The 19,362-nt window shown below is 39.8% G+C and overlaps 1 long non-coding RNA gene across 1 annotated transcript; it reads right to left on the reverse strand.

Annotated features, from left to right (window-relative positions):
* Positions 1-8,238: 8,238 nt before the first annotated feature.
* On the reverse strand, positions 8,239-9,632 carry LOC127535935 (uncharacterized). Its single transcript, XR_007944864.1, has 3 exons — positions 9,377-9,632; positions 9,223-9,290; positions 8,239-8,650 (listed from the first exon to the last, which is right to left on the reverse strand). It is a non-coding gene; the product is annotated as an uncharacterized LOC127535935 (long non-coding RNA).
* Between the last annotated feature and the right edge of the window lie 9,730 nt (positions 9,633-19,362).

Here is a 19,362-nt window from a genome sequence, read left to right on the forward strand (position 1 = left end):
CACTGTACTGTTTACACTGTTCTGGTTTACGTCTGAGGTTTTGTTGTCTGGCAGGTGATTAGGAAGCTTTCATGAAATGCATGTGGTAACAGTTTGGTTTGTGAAGCGGCACCAGGATAATTTCTGTGGTAGCTACCACCTGCTAACTCTAACAAACAATGGCCTTGATGATTCCCACTGCAGGTACAGTCAAAGTGATTCTCTCAGCAGAGCTCTGCATCCAACAGGCCGCTACAGGTCATCTGCAGAACATCAGAGCATCATGTCTCTGGTCAGCTGTGCTCCCAGAGCAAGCACAAAGTTTTTATGATTAGTTTTTGCAGATTTTTTTTGAGGGGAGGAGAGCGACAGAGCGACAGTGAAAAGACAGTGGCAGACAGTTGATGACATGCAGCAGAGAGAATCAAAGCCAGGTTCCTACAGTACGGGCTTTGAACATGGTGTTCATACCACCAATGAGCCTTCTGCAAACACAGGTTTCCAACATGTCTGACCTTCGTGACCACACATTGTTGAAGCTAAAGGTGACGACAATCACTTTGGCCTCATATCTTTCATCGTGAGCAGCTTTCATAAGTTGAGACAACACCATGCAGCAAAAATTCACACTCTGCAATTGCAGGGAGGCAGCTCATGTAAAGCATTGTTACAGGTTTACTGAAGAAGAAATTCATGGTTGTGATTTTGTAAGTGAGTGTGAAAATCTTGGAAGGAATTTGTAGTTTCTGTTACTCAGACCAGGAATGGTGGAGTTATGTGATGATCAGCGTCTGTTTGTTTGTCTGTCTGTCTGTCAGCAACATTACTCAAAAACAGACCAACGGATTTGGATGAAATTTTCAGGGAAGATCAGAAATGACACAAGGACCAAATGATTTGATTTTGGCAGTGATGCGGCTTATAGTCTGGATCCCCATATTTGGTAAAGATTTCAGTATCATTGTGAGATAGCAGTACATCTTGACTGTAACTATGACAACAAGTGGACACTACATCAGCTGACGATCATGATTACGATCCTACTACAAATCGACGACTGTCGACTTATCCGTCGGAAATCATACAAGGAAAAACTGATTAAATTATGGAGGTGTTTTTGAGTCAGTCCCATCGATTCCCGCTGCTCACTACATATTTAGGTCACATGAGTTGGTATTCATACATAACACAAACATGCATAACACACACCTGTGCGCAGTGCAAGGTCATTTTGTTTGTGGGTACATCTATATTAAATTGACGCATTCTACGGTGCCATGATTTCTGTCTCAAATTTTCGGAAATGATACGACTGAGCAGCCTTGGCGGAGTACTGCACTCTCTGAGTGCTTTTCTTGTTTGTTTCTTTGATCTACTTAACTGTTATCGAACCATGTAATTTTCACCTCAAAATGTCTGTAAGTCATTGAATTTCAATAATTATATCAAATTTTAGAATAAACAGTGTGATTGTATGTGATTTGACAGATTTCATATTCTGTATTATAAGTGCATGTGCAAGCAGAAATAATGCATCATTTCAAGCTTCTGTAAATATTACTGTAGTGTAAATATGGATTCTTTTTTAAAAAGATGTCTAGTTTCTACTTCATTTTCCATCATTTTAATGTTCTTGGGATGTTATATTTCAAGAGCAACTTGCTGCGAGTTGCATTTGAAACAAAACTTATTTATGTAAATGCCATTTTTTTCAGTTTTGGTCCTCTGCACTATCAGAAGCCTTGTGAGAGTAATCAAAGTGTGATTTATTACTGCAGAAATTTGGTTACAAATATGCATTAACCCCACAGTTTTTCTGGAGAGACAAAGAGTTCCCTTATTAAATGCCTGCTTAAAAGACATGTTATGACAGCTACCAGAGCTCTCCTCAATGTCATTTTTAAAAATATAATGTAGGAATCTTGATAATATGCAAAAAGTAGGAGGAATGAGTATGTCACACTGATCATTTTGACCAGTTAAGACAGATGCATAGGTACAGTACTTTCCAGGTAGCATAGGCAGGGAGAACATGCTGTATATAAACCCAGTCTACATAATCAAACTAAAATATCCAGTAATCATTCATTCTGATGACAGTCGCCTCATTATTGGGAGCCTGCTGACAGAGATCAAAGACTGTCTCCACACTCCACATTACTTCTACCTAAGATCTAGCTCTTTAGCTTATCCAGTAAAGTCTGCAGACATGAGGAGAGGGACATCAAGGAAAATATTCAGCCAGAATCACCTCAGTTAGGAAAAGTCACTTAAGTTTTCAGCGCTCTGCTGCAGGTTTCGTCTCCGCTCTCTTTTTTTTTATGGATGGTTTGGTTCTGGTGGAAAGCTCTCTAAATATAAATGGTGCCAGAGATGGGTTTTGTACCTTGTGCATGCTGTATGTTTAATGAGGTCGAGACTGAGGACTGTGTCAGAGAGGAGGTTTATAGTGATGAGTCATGGGAAAGCCCTCGGTGTAGGGGTGATGTCAAAGAAGAATCTGGGGCCACGGCTCTCAATATGAACCTTCTTCTAGACCTTTTTTTTATTTAGCAGCAGGAGGTTCATAGAAATAAAGAAGGGCTGTGTGAACGCTCCCTTTATGCAGCTGGTAGAACGACACAAATCCCATATTGGATCATCCTGCCTACAATATAGAACTTATACAGTGAAGCACAGGTGGAGTCAGTGGGAAGCTGGACATTTTCTCTACAATGAAACCAGAAACAGTCAAGGAACAGAAGGGTGGATCATAGGTTGTGATCAGTTCAACACAAGTATAATTAATCACTCAACATTTGTTTTATTCATGGCTCCACTGGGTAACCTTCGCTTTTAGCTGTTGAGTTTCCAGAAAGTCACACATGTAAACAAACCGGCATGCAGGGTGGTCAGGTCAACCAGCAAGTATTCCGAGATGAAGATCTTTGATGCAATTAGTTAAATGGCTCTTCCAGGTGGCTAATTTCCTTGTTTACTTTCAGGTAGACTCAAAAACAAACATTTAAAGTGATTTGTGTAAAAATCATGTTTTCAGGGAAGCTGCAGGGAGCTGAAGCTCGTCACTCCAGTATTCACAGCCTTCATTCTGTTTCCCTGAATTTCTAAATTGTAGGAGGAGAGTGCATACCAGAGTGAGGATGGCTGCATTAAGATGTAAAATGATCCCAAAAATTCAAGAAAAATAATGGATAAAGTAAAACCTAAGAGCAAAGTCTGGAACAAATATGTAGCAGAAAGTTTACTTCTGCATTCTGTGCTGTTAGTGAGCCCTATCTGTTAGTGAAACATGGCTACTACGACATACTTGCATGACTAAAGTGGATGGACCTTTATTGCACATCATTTTTGCTGTATCACATTTGGCAGAGTTTAGTATCATTAAAAAGTCTTTACTGACTTACTGCCACAAAACTGTAATTCACTGTCTACAGTTGCCTAATCAACATTCCAAATTTTAAGTCCATTTTTGTTGGGTAATGTTTCAGATCTCCCTCGGGCAGACGGTACAAAGTCCCCAACTGCAGACTCAACCATTTTAAGAACTCATTTGTTCCCACCTCCATCAAACTCCTAGACAATGCTGCTTAGGCCGAAGATTGTGCAATTATTTTTATTTTTAATTTTTTATAGCGTATGTTTGTGTCATGTGTGACCTTCGAGACATGTACAATACTGTTTTTTAAAAAAAAATTTATGTGTTTTATGTGCAATACTGCTTTTATGTGTTTTATGCACAATATTGTTTTTTTTATGTGTCTTATGTGCAATATTGTTTTTATGTGTTTTTTGTGCAATACTGGTAGCACAGCTCTGAGTCCAAGACAAATTTCCCCAAGTGGGACAATAAAGTATATTGAATTGAATTGAATTGAATTGAATTGAACTGTGGCCTGCTCACAGGAGCAGACTGAATATATTAAACTCTACTGCGTGTCTCTTACCCATAGAGTTCAAGGTTGCTCAGTTTGACCTTAAAGTTGTGGAGATGTTGCTGATTGAAGAGACTGAAGTGTACACAGTTAATGACTTAAAACACCTTAGATTTCTCTCGTGGCTTGTTCCAGGGACCAAGGCACTCAGGTCTGGAACTACTGGCTTAAAGAATTACCCTCTTCAACACCCACGTCATGTCAAATCATCTTTAGTCTTCAAAAGTTTGTATTTCACCCCATTGTGGATGCAGTCAGTTTGTATTTTGGCAGTTATGGTGTAGCACACTGATGAACCAGAAAGAAACAGTTCATAAAGGCTCCACAGGCCACTTACAATATGTCAACTCTGTATGTAATCTTTGTGCCTCTAAGCTTCCTTCTTTGTCGTCAAGGCACTTTGAAAATCATGGTTCTGCAGTTTGCTATGGCTGGAAGTTTCCCAACATCTCTCAGCTCTGTCCACACCCAGCATCACTTATCACAAATGGATGTTGTCGATTTTAGGGGACTATGTTGTGAAATAGCTGTATTGTAGAAATATGCAAAGCAAATTGGAGCACAGTTAGGTTTGTGCTTTTAATGTTTCATTTGCATTGTGGAAATTGATGCTATACAGGCTTTAACTCAGTATTAGATGCAGTGTTCAACAAATGAACAGGAATATTTTACTCGAGTTGGAAACAGCTACACTTGTTACTGCCGTTGCAGCAAAACCTCTGCAAATAAAAAGCCAGGAAGAGTACTTGATCAAACCACCTGTTAAACAAGCACAAGCACAAACACCACCATCCACCACCCCGTGTGCTTGTTCGACTAATGGGGAATTGCTATGAACAAGCTGAGACCAAAGCTGCCTCCATGAAACTGAACAGCTAGCTTAGCTTGCCTTGTGACTTTAAACTCGGTCCACTGGCTCCTCCTATAATGATAATGGTGTTGCTGTTGCAGCACCAGTGACATTATTTAGTAATATTTATAATCTAAACCTATTCAAATCCTGTTCTAAATTATTTTTTCAAGTAAAGATGGTAAATTATTCATTTTGCAATGAAAAAGCAGACAGTTTGAATAAATGGCCAAACAAGAAAAGTATGAATAAGATTATGAAACACATTTTAATAGCCAAATCATTGCTGCACCCCGACTAGAGCAAAATTTACACATGAAAAAATGTTTTGAATATATTTTCATACCAAAAGCCTAAACTAAAACCCATGGTGAGGCTGCATTTGGCCACTATGGCCGCTGCCTGTGGAACAGTCTGCTGGAGAACCTCAGGAATGAAGAGATGTTTTTAAAAGGTTAAAGATACACCTTTTTAATCAGCCTTTTAACTGACCTCTTGAATTCTTCTTATGTCCTTATCATTATTTATTTATAATCTCTTACTCTCTTTACTCTTCAGTTTTTACACTTTTATTTTAACTTATACTTTAAAGTTTTAGTTTTTTAACTCCAGTGTTTCCTCAGGGGGGGTCCTCCACACTGGGGACGGTATCCGGTCTGCTGCTGGGGGTGCTGTCCACAGGTCTCTTCAGCCCGGCTGGCCTCGGTGTGGGGGTCCCCCTGTCTGTCGGGGTCTGGGGGGGTCCCTTGTTGTTTAGATTGTTCTTCTAAGTCGAGTCCACCGTCTTCCTTCATAGCTATTTATGTTTTAGCCGCGTGCCAGTGTTTCCAACTCCTCAGTAAGGAAAGTCGCTATAGAGCTCCGGGAGATGACGTCACACAATCCCGGCATGCAACAGTTGAAATCAAAACACCGCCATATTGGCAGGAAGGCGCGCTGTTTAAACTACTGCCAGCTAACTCCTAAACGTTCTTCAGCGTCGACATCAGAGAGTCCACCATATGGTGGACAGTTGTTGCGCCCCGGGATGCCAGAACAGCCGAGGACGAGCAAAGGGGAGAGCATTTTATCGGATTCCCAAAGATCCTGAAAGACGAAAGAGGTGGATCACTGCCATAAAACGCGCAAGAAGCGAGCAGAAGAAAACGGAGCGGTGGGAACCCACAGGCAACGGATTCCACTTATGTAGCGACCACTTTGTATCAGGTACAGAATCCGTTTCCTAAGCTTTATATCTGATCGGGTAATTTCTCTTACCCCTCAAGGCTTTTATACGCTGTTCCGCTTCAGTTGTGCTTCAGTGTCCCGCCCGCGGTACACTTTGAGATCTGCATAAGCAATTTGCTAAATGTCTGAAACGCGATTATACAAACACTATACGCCGATGGAAAGCTTAGATTCTCATGAATCCGCCGGTATAAACCACTTTCAGATGTGATTACCACAGCGGGTAATATGAACACATTTGTCCGACAAACAACGAATATCCATCCATCCGTTCTCTTTTCACGGCTTCAACGTACACAGCGCGACTCACATTTCCGGGTTCATTATTACACACAGATGAAAATATTCCACAAAAAACGGCCATAATCCAATCTTGGACATCCAGACGAAACAAGCCAGTAAAATATTTTTTCCAAAACATGTCTTGAAGTCGGCATATTATCCACGAATACGTCGTTTTCAAGGAAATGCACCTCGTGATGCGCGTCCAATATTCCCTGTATTTCTCGTCATATTTTTATTTACAAATAGAATATTAGCGATTTTTTTTTGTACTGAAAATGGCTGGAATTGACTGCAGCTTAAAGGGTTAAGAGATTCACCGGAGTAGGATGAAGGAAAATTTATCAGGTAATTGTAGATGTCAGGGTACCGCAGGTCCGGTAAAAGGTCCGCTCCGACCGTCTCAAGATTCTTAAATAAGATACCGGGGGCATGATATGGATCGGATATGTTTAGTTTGTCCAGTTTGTTTGTATATTTTATAATATCGTCTGATTTAAAATGAAAAGTAAACTCAGACGGCGTAAATTTTCCACCAGCGCCATTCATTTTGAAGCGGAGTTTCCTGCCAACATGGCGGCGTAAACAAACGGAGTCACGTGACGTCCAGAGCTCAATTGGCTGTCCTAAAAGTGGCTAGAAGTCACTAAATGACTTCTAATTTGCATATTTCCCAGTTTGCATGTAATTGTAATCAACGTTGTAGGAGAGAGGAACAACGTTGTGCACTGCAAATTTGAAATTGCAAATTCAACACCCTCAGAAATAAAATTAACATTTTTCCAGTGTTTATATGGGAATCACTGAGAAAGTGTTAAATTAACACTTTCCAAAGTGTTAACATTATAACACTATACTAGTGCTACTTAAACTCTTACAGTGTAAAATATTAACACCACAAAAACTGGAAAGAACACGTAGTTGGAGTTGAAAGTTCACTTAATAGAGACAATCATGGAGGAACTGGTCACCACTTCACTGGTGATCAGATAACACTTGGTGGTGTCCAGTCTTACTTAAAATTGACACTTGAGTGTTAAATATGCTAATGATACAAGATACATTTTCCACTGAGATGAACACTCTTAGAATTATAATTCTAATGTGTGTTAGCATCCTGTGTTTGTTTTCTGATTCCCAGCAGAAATAATAATAAAAAAAAAATAGAAGAAAAACAAAGGCTGTGACTTTGGGATTGTGCCAGAGATGGGGACTTCAGACTTGATGACTTTGACTCGAGTCAACTCGAGTCGCTGCTTTAATGACTTGTGACTTGACTTGAAAAAAAATAAAATACTTGCGACTTGACTTGGACTTGGAAGTTAAAGACTCCGGACTTGACTTGACTTGAGACACGATGACTTGAGTGTTATTATTCACATCATGTTATCATTTTGAATGACGTTGTTGATATGTAAAATGCCGGATAGTCGAACATAGGCTTTTAATTTGAAATCGGCTTGCCGTATCAATCATCCCCCCTCTCTCTACGTTGGCTACCTTAGTAGGCCTCCACGGCAGCGCCCACCGTGGGATATCAACGTGTCAGCCATACCCAAGGTAATCACCTTCGAGTATCAGTGTTTCTATCAGGACGGGAAACGACGAACAGCAGTTTGCAAGACGTGCAATGTGAAAATCACTGACAGTCAGACGACAACGTCAAATTTCGTCCGACATTTGAAGACCCATTCAGCCCAGTAAGTGCTTGTCAATTTGTTTTTAATATCAGAGCCTGTTTACATTGTCTGGTTAGTTAGCATTTTAGCTAATGTTAGCTTAATATAACAGTAAGGAGTGGGGGGATTAGCTGCTGCTTTGGGTAAAGTGTGCTGTTACACAATCAATAATACTTAAAAAAAAATGTATTCTCTTTGTAACCCTTTAACCAATCCTGGAATGATACAGGTCTAACTACTGCCTAGGTTCGGAAGGAGCAAGGTTGAATGTAATGACCACACCAGTAACAACAGTTTGCAGTATTTTACTATGCACTTTTAAATTGCAACAGGAAATACAAAATGATTTAAGAAAAATAAAAAAGAGGGCCCTTAAAACAAAATAAATTGTCTGTGTGTTTCTTTTATCTGCTCAACGCTTGGAAATATTGTCTTAGTCACAAGTCAGCACAGATCAATTTCACATTTAATCTGTGAGTCCAAAGTCAAGAGATCTGAGTATCGAAGTGCACTTCCGTTCACAGTGATCTGAGACCTGTATGATCCAATGTGCTTCACGATCCTACCATACAGCAGAAGGTTGGATCTGCTGTTTCAGCAGAACACAAACGCTGGTCCTAAATATCAACTGGGTGGCTCGCCATCCAATGAATCCACTGGAACACAGATCCTCTTTTTTCAGCATACAGAAAAGACCTGACCTGCATTTGAAGAAACACAGGCCTATAATCTCTGTAGTTCTCTAAGTCTTGTTGTACAACATATCAAAAATCACGACACAAAATTGTTTACTTAAGAAGTATAAACATTCATCAATTGTAACAGTACAAATTAACAAAAAAATATAATGTTAAGACTGTTTTTAGTGTATTAGTAATATGGATAACATATCACTTCTTCATCTTCAGCTTAACAGTCCCACTGTTTGTGTACTATCATGTTTTGTGAATGTTGTTCAATAGAACTTAAAATAAGACAGTGTTTCTTAGCACAGAAACATATTGTAAAATGATTAACACTTCCACAAAATAAATTATTTTGAATAAAATAGCTTTTTTTTCTCAATATATTCTTCAAAAATAATTATTCAGATGTCACACAATGTAACATGTGACTACACAATGTATTTGCAACTTGGAATGCTAATACACTCATAACAAGATGTTTTACACCTTAAATAAACACTCAGAAATTAAGCAACATACTTCAAATACATTTTCCCCAGCATATTTATGGACAACATCAGTAAATTGAATATCAACAGCCATCTCACCTATTCCCATGTGCGTCACTAGAGTGAAGTAGAGGTTCAGACTCCCCACAAGAGAGAGAGCAGTATGCCTGTATAACAGCATAGGCAGTTAGCATTAGATAATGTAGAGCTAGCAGCATTAGCGAGCAGCTAATGACGGAGAATTTCACCTTACCGGAGCAACGTTTCGTTCAGCTTCTTAAGCTGCCATCACCGACACAACCCCTCCCGCGTGGAATAGTGTGTGCCTCAATAGTGTGGCCTTATAACTTCGCTAACAAAGGCTATTTCGATTTCTACTCTTCACTGCAAGCGTGGCTCCCCTCTGGCAACCCAAGACGGAAAAGACAGAGAAAACGCTATGGCCTCCTAAACATAGACATATATACGTAGACGCCTCATTGACTGCGGCTGCCCACTCGAGCGATGTGCCTGCAGCGCCGCCATCTTGGACCGGGGCCAGCCGAGGCAGCGGTGCATAGAAATCTATGGAGGAGAGAGGTACTGCTGAATCTAAAAGTGGAATTATTCGCCGAATTTTGGACCGATTGCCAAACTGTTTGATTTTTAGAAACGTCACACGTGTAGCTACTATACAAGGTGCTCGGATATTTTTTTTACAATGCAGGTTTTGCCATACTGCTATTATTACTACTGTTAATAATAATAATTATTATTATTACTACTCTTAATATTATATCAATTATTACTATTATTACTGCTATTATTACTATTATTTTTATCATTATTATTACTGTTATTATTACTATTATATCACGTGTATAAATCACGTTCTTTGGGAAAGCTTAAACATGTGAGAAAAGTAGCTAGAGATAAAGAATTGTCTACAACAAAAATAGTTCCATCATAAATCAGGGCTATTAGATCAATCAGATGCTGTATTCTAACCCACCAATTACTGCAGTAAGTTGCTAGGAACGGTAGATTCATAACATCGACTTTTAAACAAAAAAATGTCTCAGATTAGTTATTTCACCGGTAAGCAGCTGTGTAATACACAGGATGATGCAGAGAGCTGGTTAGATCATGGGTAGTAGAAGCCAGACACGGAGCTGAGGGGTTCTATCCGTCTTCTCGGCGTTTATTTCACTCTAGCTATGACAACCTGCTAACAATATATTATTCCTTACATACATCTTACATGTGAAAAGTAATCCCACGAGCTCTTGTCTCCTTACAGCGCTCATTAGAGCATCCATAGGCTGAACAGAAGTCCGGCATCTAAGTGTTGAGTGGCAAAACCAGCATTGTAAAAAAATATCCGAGCACCTTGTATAGTAGCGACACGTGTGACGTTTCTAAAAATCAAACAGTTTGGCAATCGGTTCAAAATTCGGCGAATAATTCCACTTTTAGATTCAGCAGTACCTCTCTCCTCCATAGACTTCTATGCACCGCTGCCTCGGCTGGCCCCGGTCCAAGATGGCGGCGCTGTAAGCACGTCTCTCGACAGCCTATGATGCGTCTACCTATATATGTCTATGCTCCTAAACAGCTGAACTCGGCTTCTGATTGGCTGCTGACTGTCAACGTCCTGCATTGTGGGAAAACCACATTCAAGTACACCTGGGAATTTTGTGTAACAAAACTATAAACTTATTGCAGGAATATAACTGAAAAACATAAAAAATAAAAATAACTGGACTGTTTCCCTTCTTCCAGATTCTAACCAGGTTATCAATGTATGTTACCAGAACTTCTCTATTTATGTGTAATGTGTATATCTTGTATATAAATGGAAGAAAACTACATCCATCACACTACAACAATCTTATTCTGTAAACCTAATTTTCACCAGGGTTACATCTTCATAAGTTCTTGTCAATTTGTTATTAATATCAGAGCCCCTTTACATTGTCTGTTTTGTATAGTCAATTGTACAATTAGTCTATTTGTGCATTTTTGTTATGTGTATATATATTTGTATATATATGTATGCTGTCAAATATAATATAACTGACTGACTCTGCAGCTGTTAGCTTACTCATAGTGAAACACAATGTGTCTGTTCACTTTTTAGTGTTAGCTCCAATACATGATATTGTCCCCACAACAATGCAGACTTCCTCCTGTAATCAGACATGAGCTGTGTCATCACCTGCTGCAGCTTCTGTTCCTGTTTACTGTTAATATTTGATAAAAAGAACGTTTATCAATTATAATTGAAGTACAAGCCTCAATTAATTGTGATATTGATAAAAATAATATCATCCAGCCCTAAGCAAGATGGTAAATAAAATCAACACAAGCCTCAAACAACCATATGTCATGTTTGCATGTCTGCCCGACCATACAGTACATCCCATTCTTGTTTTTGCTTCTGTTTCACAGATATGCAGAGTATGAAAGGAAAAGAAATGCCTGCAATTTCCCAGTTCCTCCAGTGTCATCCTCAGGAACCCTATTCAGCGAATCATCCCAGACAGAAGGCCATAACACAAGCCATTGTAACAGACCTGGTAGTAGGGTGTAATATGCCTCTTTCCATCACAGAAAATGGGCATTTCCGCCACTTCACGTCTGTGGCTGACTCTAAGTACCAGCCTGTCTGCCGTAGGACCGTGGTTTCAAAAATAGAATCCCTTGTTGCCGATATGTAGGAGAAAATAAAAGTGCTTCTTGCTGGTGCAGACCATGTCTCAGTTACAGTGGATATTTGGTCTGACAGGAGGATGCGTGGCTTTTTGGGAGTCACAGGCCATTTTTTGGCCACATCTGAGGGAATTCAGCTGAAATCATGCTTGCCTGCAACAGGTTCAAAGGCCCTCACACAGCAGAACGGATTTTGGAAGCCTTCTATTCCATCTGTGATGAATATGGCATCCGAAAAAAGCTTGACTTTGTTATTTGTGACAATGCTGCAAATATGAAGCGAGCATTTACAGTTTGCTTTCCAAATGAAGAAGATGGTGAAGTAACGGATGATGACAACCTGGATGACACACAGCTGTGGGAAGACCTTTCGAGGGGTGAATGGGAGACTGTGGACTACATGATCCACAGAGGAAGCCCTAAACGTCAGCCATGCTTTGCCCATACTCTACAGTTAACTGTTGGTGATATTCTCAAGGATGCACGGATCATGAACAGGGGCCTCATTTATAAAACATTGTGTAGGATCCATACTAAAAGTTTGCGTAAGCCAAAAATCTGAAATGGGCGTATGCCCTTCACCCCTGATTTATAAAACTGTGCTTAAGCACAGCTGCACACAATTTCTTTATAAATCACACACCAGCTGGAAGATTGCACAGGTGGATCCACCTCACATTCCGCCCACAACACACCCACATTTTACCATGAATGGTCAATGCAAAGTAACTCATGAATGTATCTGTATATAAATAAGCTGCTGATCCACGGCATTTTACGCAGCGCCGGCCTGCAGTCTTTTCCCTACACTGCTGTGCGTCAGGATGAATGAATCATGTGCTGACCCAGGCCACCCTGCCACTAAATTTGTTATGATCATGTCCGATGTACAAATAATTTGTACATTGATTGAATGTACATTTTTCGGTTCACATAGACAAATTCATTTTCACTCGGAGTCCTTACAGCAACATGAGTGCAGTCAGTTACGCCGATTACATTTGGGAAACCGGACATCGCCGCAATTTTCCGTTTAATGTTGGGTTGTTCACCCACAGTGTAAGGAAGCCTGATGTATTGACTGGTCATGTTTATAATGCCATCCAAAACAGCTGGCATTATTGCGCTGAGGGATGGTTGTGATATCCCAGACCTAAAGGACATCATTTAACTGTATATCAGAACCAAACGGGATTTAGACAACAAATGTAACCTCATATATTCTTCATATAAAACACATACCTGTCGGCCAATTCCCACTGGAAGGAGCCGGTCGCCAGAAACCCCCGAGTCATCAGCTGATGTGTCTGTACCGGGATGGCGTGATTTCGGTGGGTGAGTCGGTCTAAATCGGCTTATTAGCCAGTCATCATGGGCCAGAAAATCTCCGTTATCCCTAAAATCTCTCTCCATTCTTAACGTGATTTTCCAGCAATGCCATTGTCCCACATTACGCACGGCTGTCACCTGCTATTTATCCGCTTGATCAGCGTGTAGCGGTACTACGTTATGATTTATTGCTCTCGTTATTAATAATTGGGGCACCACCCTAGATCTCTAGGGAAAAAATTAATATTAATAAAAAATTAATATTCATAAAAATTTTGATCAATCTCATATCAAAAAGTCTTGAATCCTCGTTTAAATTGACCACATTCTACACAAAGACACACAAGACTGTAATTTGGTCTATAATGAGGTATTTATTAACTATTCTATGAAAATAATGACAAGTGAACTATGTACAAGGTAGATATGGTGTGTGTGTGTGTGTGTGTGTGTGTGTGTGTGTGTGTGTGTGTGTGTGTGCGTGTGTGTGTGCGTGTGTGGAATGTGGGAGTGTGTGTGTGGTGTGTGCATGTGTGAGAGATGTGGAAGTAGGTGTGAGAGAGAAGGAAATATGGTGAGGATTAGCCAGAGCTAACCTGACGAGGTAATCGGTAATTTGGATTAAGAATTCTAATGATTTGTAAGAGAATAAATTGATTAAATTAATTAATTGACCAAGCTGTTAGTACATCACCCATAGAATGGAATCAGAGCAAACTCAGCTGGAGTTATTGAAGTGAACCGTCATGGGGCTGGGACTTGCAGGCCTTCAGATTATGCACACGGTCTGGACCTGCGGGTTCGGAGCGGTGCGTCGTCGTTGTGGTGGCCTAGATGTCCTGCCGCGGGTTGATCGGTTCTATGCAAAGACCTGGTCCAACAGGTCTCCGTAGTTCTCAGCTGAGTGCTTAAAAATGATGGTTCTCAGGCTTTAGCCAAGAAAAATGGGTGTTGATGAAAAACGGTCAAAATTAAGAAAAATAAATGCTGGTTCTGAATCTGTTCTTCAGATTAAACGAATAAAATTCGGCTTAACGTTGGTTTAAAACTGAGCAAAATGTCTCCTTAAGTTACAAAAATATTAAGAGATAAATAGTTAACAAACTTAGATGGTGAGGGAATTTCAAAGATAGGAAAAACGCGCTTTAGGTAAGAAAATAATGGGAATCTCTGTTATGGATTCCTCAGGTAGTGAAGAAAGGGATAAGAGGCGGTAAGAGAGAGGGTCGGTAAGAGAGGGTAAAATGTGGGCTACGGCTGACTTTATCTGTGGGTCCAGCTAAGGGGAGGACCTGGGCGGAGAGAGAGAACTTTTAGGCGCGAGTCTGGTGGAATTTGGAATCTCTTTGTTCTCACAAAGTAGAGAAGAAAGAGGAGTCCAGAATGGATTAAAATATGATATTAAACGCGCAAAACACGATCTGTCTATCCCACCATATTCAGTTGTGTGAAAGTGAAATGTGTAGATTAATACATATGTTCATATGATGTGAATCATTTCATTCATAACTATATGTTTATGTTTATGACATTAAAAATATGTATCACAGTGAGAATATAACAAAAAGTCAGAGATTTGGTAACAGGTAAATACAATGGTCATCATTCAACCTAAATGGAGAGGAAATTCAGAGATTAATAAGGGAATTCATTCCAAAATCATAGTATCCTGGGGAAGAAATGATTAACATCACGAATTAATAAATCGACTTCTATCAGACATGCAAATATGATCTTCAAATATGACATAGATGAAACACTGTGAGTAACTGTGGTAAGTCTGGAAAAACCAAATGCATATAGAAATATTAATTTGGCAAGTGTTTTTGTTTAAGTTCAGTTCCAGTCTCTTTGTTTCAGTCAAAGAGAGTGAGAAGGTGACTCCAGCCTTCAGCCATAAAGTTTTACGACTTGTTATCTGATCTGTGGAATGCAGAGACGTCTCCGACTGAGGGTCTCCTAAAGCTGAAAAGGGATTTTAGCATGAAAGTTCATTAAACAAACGTCCATAGCATATAATTGAAAGTCATTGTCTTTTAAAAAGAAGAAGTTATTCCAGGGGTTTAAATGTTCACAGGAGCTCCATCCTTCTGTGAATGAAAACCTACAGAAATACAAATGTCTCAATCTTCCTATAGAGATGGGTGTTGGTCAGTGCTGGAGAGAGGGACAGCTTATCTGAGTTTTGATCAGCTCAGGAATTCCAGGGCCTTTGCAGTCTTGCTACAAGCGATTGGACTGATTGTCACATGCCTTTTCCAAATTAGTAATCAATCAGTACCATCCACCGCTCTATATCATTTGAAGATGGAAGTTTGATATGTGAACATAGTTCTGCAAATACAGTTGTAGGCCGAATGGCGCACGATATGAACATCTACAACAATGAGGGTTTATGATTATCCGGCTCTACAAGTGTAATATGTGATGACAATAAAGGTCTGAGATCAATCTGGTTTCAATTCACCACTTCACCCTCCGGCACTGCCGTTCCTCTGTCTCCAAAATGTGCTTAAGCAAGCATCAAAGTTGGCGCACCGGTGCGCATATTCTCACGCCAAGTTTGTTATTTATAAATCACAAACTTTGCGTAGAAAGTGGCATACGCTACTTTCTAGGCCTGTTTTGTGCATACGCAAGCTTTATAAATGAGGCCCCAGTGCCTTTGCAAAGTCCTACAAACTGAGCTCGCTTCTGCATTCGTCCAGCACCTTTAAAGATGCATTTGAAGAGAAGTTTGGGCAGTGAGGGATACCTGCTACTGTGAATACACGGTGGAATTCAACTCTCCGCCAAGTCAAGGCTGTGCTCTCATTCACTCATCAGAAACTGTGTAGTGTTGTTCAGCACACAGGCCACAGCCAACTGGCCTTCTCAAGTAGGGAGTGGAACCTGATGAAGGAACTATGTGATGTGCTACAGCTGTTTGCTGAGGCCACTGATCTTACTCAGGGAGAGAAGATTGTGATGGTCAGCTCTGTCCTCCCCTGTGTATTGTCACTAAACCACCACCTGGAAAAGCTCAAACCACAAGTGCGCTTCCTGGGAAGCATGATCCATAGCCTGCAATGCTCTCTCAAGAAAAGATTCCGGGGGATCTTTTTTAATGTGAAAATGTAATCAGCAGCACCAGGAGAAGAACTACCATTTGCAGACCCACTCTACATCAGATCATCTGTCCTGGATCCAGCTTTCTCCATGTTGTGGCTTCAGCACGATGTGCTTGTGACTATGACATCAAGAACGACATTGTTGACATGGTGAAAGGTTAGTAGTTTTTTTTTTTTTACATGATATACAGTTAGGTATGTCACCATTAACAAATTAAGGAAATTAAATTCACAACAGTTGTATCAATAATATAATACATTTTAGATGCAATTTTGAAAGTGTATCAAACAGAGCTGTGAAATGATGAATGAGGAAGTTCTTTTAACAATCATGGGCTTTCACACTTGCCCTTTTTTGTCTTTGTTTTTCATAGATCTGATTCTATGTGAGGTGCAACCTGACACAGCATCCCTGAGTCCTGCAATCGAAGATGAAAATGAAATCCAGGAAGAGACCAGAGGCCTTTTTGCGGAATACAGAAAACGCCGAAAGCAGGAAAGCACGAATACCAACCCAGAGACCCAACTTAATACCTACTTCAGTCTTTGTTGTGGGCAGGCTTGTCTGCCCTTCTGGAACACAAACAGGGACATCCTCCCGGCACTTTTTCCAGTGGCAGTGAGGGCACTTTCAGTATCGGCCTTAAGTGCCCCTGTGGAAAGAGTCTTCAGCCACGGAGGCATCCCGATGAGGCCACATCGTGCCCGGCTAGCAGATAAGACCCTGTCTAACCTGATATTTTGCAAGTCCAATACTTTGTAAAGTGGGAATTACTGTGTGTGTGTGTGTGTGTGTGTGTGTGTGTGTGTGTGTGTGTGTGTGTGTGTGTGTGTGTGTTTGTGTGTGTGTGTATGTATGTGTGTGTGTGTGGGAGCGAGAGTGTGTATGTATATGTAAGTGAGTGTGTGTGTGGGTGTGTGTCAGTGAGTGAGTGAGTGAGTGAGTGAGTGAGTGAGTGAGTGAGAGAGTGAATGTGTGCATATGAAAGTGTGTGTGTGAGAGAGAGAGTGTGTGGTAGGGTGTGTGTGTGTGTGTGTGTGTGTGTGTGTGTGTGTGTGTGTGTGTGTGTGAGAGAGAGGGAGAGAGAGAGAGAGAGAGAGAGAGAGACTAACGAAGTTTAATATTAGCTGTTATTTGTTTTCATTGTTTGTTTCAACGCAGTGTTCAAAAATCATTTCATTTTGCATGTGTGTGTTACCAATAAATCATTTTATGTTATTAGTGTTTATAGTTTGATTCTATGAGGTATTTTACTGAACATGAGTATTTACAAAGCAAATTCAAATTATCTTTTTAACATGTTGGGCACATTAACCAGTGATGTTTACTGATAGTTACTTATATCTTGTCTTTTCACTTTATTAAGATGATATTCTGCAGGTAAAATTACAATAATGTGATTGACTTGGACTTGACTTGACCTATTACAGGACTTGACTTGACTTGACTTGACATAACCTGTGACTTGACTTGCCCAAGAAAAAAATACTTGGGACTCACTTAAGACTTGAAGGTTAAGACTTGAGACTTGCACATGTGTGACTTTGTCCCATCTCTGGATTGTGCCATCCTGGGACACAGTGGATATCCTATAAGACTTTCTGTAGCTGAGTGACAGTGCTTAAGTGGAAGATTTATGCAGCCGTAGTGTAGAAAATCAAAGTTCTTATGGTTTGAACACTGGCTGACCAGGATGTGGCTCAGTTGCTTTAGACCTTCAGGGAAACCAAAAATAAAATAATGAGGTGTTATTTCTCAGACCTGATTTTTTACAAAAGTTGGTCAGGAAACTTCAGCATTGGGACCGGAGCTTAAATGTGAATAATTTATAGAAAGAAAGAAAGAAAGAAAGAAAGAAAGAAAGAAAGAAAGAAAGAAAGAAAGAAAGAAAGGGGTAAAAAAAACAAAAAAAACATGTAAGATTTAAAGTGTAATGAAGCCTGTGTTGGCTTTTAGGTTATTAATCAATGAATGAAACGAAAAGTTATGTTTTAACCTGGAGTGAAGAAAGCAAGAAAGGACTGCATATTAAAGAGAAATGGAAGAGACAGATGACAGGAGAGAAGTTTGCAGAGACAAGAAAAAGAAAATGGGGAGAAGAGAAAAAGGGGGCATGATAAAAGTGGAAATTAAAAAGAAAGAAAAAGTAAAGATATTAACAAAACAGAGAGCCAAACATTGGAAGCAAATTGAGCAAATAAGATTGAGAAGAGGCAGGAATGAAAACAGAAAATGAAACAAAAACAAAGTAAAAATGAGTAGAAGTAGACGAAGTGGAAAAACCCAGTATGTCAGAAATAGTAAACAAGGGAATAAAACACAATGAAAGAAAAGCCAATAACAAGGAATAAAAGAATGAGACAAGAAATGGAGACAACAGTGGAAAGGATGGTAAGAGATGAAGGGCGAATGGAAATAGAAGAGGAACAAAGTAGAATCAACAGGTATAAAGAGAGAAAACAGGCAAGTGAGACAGAAGAGAAGAGAGAAAGAAAAATGAAATAACAAAGGTAAAGTATAAAAGAACAAATGAGAAAAAAATTTACAAACACACTTGTAGGTACAGTATCATATATTAAACCAGATGCAAACTGGACATCAGGAAGTTCAAAAATGTGGTATTTTTTTTCGGTTCCTTTTTTACTAACCCCAGTGATAGATACTTTTCTGCCTGTATACAGATTGTGTATTCATTATACACTACCATTCAAAGGTTTGGGGTCACTTAGGAATGTCCTTATTTTTGAAAGAAAAGCATGAGTTTTTTTTAAGGAATATGATGTGAAATTATTCAGATATACAGTCTAGACATAGTTAATATGGTAAATGACTGTTCTAACTGGAAACAGCTGATTTTTAATGGAATATCTCCATAGGGGTACAGAGGAACATTTCCAGCAACCATCTCTCCTGTGTTCTAATGCTACAGTGTGTTAGCTAATTGTCTGGGTGACCCCAAACTTTTGAACTGTAGTGTACATTCAGTAGCTCATCTGAGCTGCAGCCACATGGTTGGTGAAGCAGCAGCTTAGCAGCTGCAATCACACTGAGAGTATCTATTTCTTATTAAATATGTTACTACTTGTTCCCCAAACATGGATTGAAAGA

This window comes from Acanthochromis polyacanthus, chromosome 10 (assembly GCF_021347895.1).
Source record: "Acanthochromis polyacanthus isolate Apoly-LR-REF ecotype Palm Island chromosome 10, KAUST_Apoly_ChrSc, whole genome shotgun sequence".
In the NCBI taxonomy this organism is placed as follows: Eukaryota; Metazoa; Chordata; class Actinopteri; family Pomacentridae; genus Acanthochromis; species Acanthochromis polyacanthus.